At 41.9% G+C, this 1,675-nt stretch overlaps 1 non-coding gene across 1 annotated transcript; it reads right to left on the minus strand.

Moving 5' to 3' along the window:
• Nucleotides 1–925: 925 nt before the first annotated feature.
• TRNAS-GGA (transfer RNA serine (anticodon GGA)) lies at nucleotides 926–1,001 on the minus strand. The gene has a single exon. It is a non-coding gene; the product is annotated as a tRNA-Ser (tRNA).
• Nucleotides 1,002–1,675: the final 674 nt, after the last annotated feature.

Raw genomic sequence — 1,675 nt, forward strand, 5'->3', positions numbered from 1 at the left:
AAGCAAGTTCTCTGAGTCAAAGGGAACTGACTTGAATGGACAGAAGCCCAGGCCCCTGGTTCCTGACTGGGCTGTCTTCATGCTAATGAGCACACCAAGTTCTCACAGTTCCATTGGTCCAAAAGGCATTGTTCTGTCTCGTCAGAATAAAGCTGTTCTCATTGGTTGGAGCTGTGCCGCTCTGACTGGACTGCAAAGTCTCAGTCTTATTGGTTAGAATAGGACTCCAGGAGTTCCTTTATAAGGGCTGGCTCAGATGGTAGAAACAATGCAGACAGGCAGTTTGCACAGAGGCAGACAGATCAGTGCACAGGCTTCTTGCAAATAAAAGAACATCTCCAATAAAATTTAAATTCATGTGTGTCAATTCCCTTCTTGTGATGAACTTAATTTGCCTTTTTTTTCCCAATGAGAAGAAAGTCACAAACTTAGATTTAGGAGCAGTTATAAAAAATAGAACTATTGGGATTTTACTTTAATCTAAAAAACAAATGTCTGCTTATGATTTTCCTGCATGCAATGCAATTCCTTACCATGGATGCTAGTGGATTGACAGAGAAGCAGAACATGGGCATATGCATTTGAGTGTCATGCATGAGCAAGAGCAAATAGTAATTTGGTAGTTTTTTTTTTTTTTTCTGTATTTTTCTGAAGCCGGAAACAGGGAGAGACAGTCAGACAGACTCCCGCATGCGCCCCACCGGGATCCACCCAGCACGCCCACCAGGGGGCGACGCTCTGCCCCTCCGGGGCGTTGCTCTGTTGTGACCAGAGCCACTCTAGCGCCTGGGGCAGAGGCCAAGGAGCCATCCCCAGCGCCTGGGCCATCTTTGCTCCAGTGGAGCCTCACTGCGGGAGGGGAAGAGAGAGACAGAGAGGAAGGAGAGGGGGAGGGGTGGAGAAGCAGATGGGCGCTTCTCCTGTATGCCTTGGCCAGGAATCGAACCTGGGACTTCTGCACTCCAGGCAGACGCTCTACCACTGAGCCAACCGGCCAGGGCCAATTTGGTAGTTTTTAATCACTTAAGAGGCTCTACAAAGTTTGACTATTTTCTAGTATAATTAAATATCATCTAAGGTTATTAGGTTTTTAAATATATATCTTTTCAAAAAGTCAAGAATTTTTTTGGAGTACATAAAAACAGAGAAAAGCCATGGCTTGCCTTTCCTATTATTTTTTTTAAAGCAACTTTGTTTTATGTGACTGTATGCAGTCTTTTTTTTTCTAAGGGTCACTGACTCAAAAGGATTTCAGAAGCCTTCTGCTTCAATGTCCACTTATAATATTGGTGTCCCAGCCAGTATCTAGAATGCAGAGTAAATAGGGAATCGGCCCCTCATATTGTATATTGTCTATGATACTGATATGTTCTCTGCTGTCTAGTACAAGAACCCCCACCATATGTGAATATTGAACACTCTTAATGTAACTAAAATGGCTAAGTAAATTTAAATTTTGTAATTTTATTTTATTTCAAATTATTTTTAATTGAAATTATTTGAGTGGCATTGGTTAATAAAATTACATAGTTCTCAGGTGTACAATTGTATAGTATATCATCTGTTTATTCACCACCACAAGTCAAGTCTCTGTATATCATCCTTTATCTCCCCTATACTCTTGTCTACCTCCTCCCACCTGCCTTTTCCTCTTGTAATTGCCATATTCTTGTCT

Source organism: Saccopteryx bilineata, chromosome 2, assembly GCF_036850765.1.
Source record: "Saccopteryx bilineata isolate mSacBil1 chromosome 2, mSacBil1_pri_phased_curated, whole genome shotgun sequence".
NCBI lineage: Eukaryota > Metazoa > Chordata > Mammalia > Chiroptera > Emballonuridae > Saccopteryx > Saccopteryx bilineata.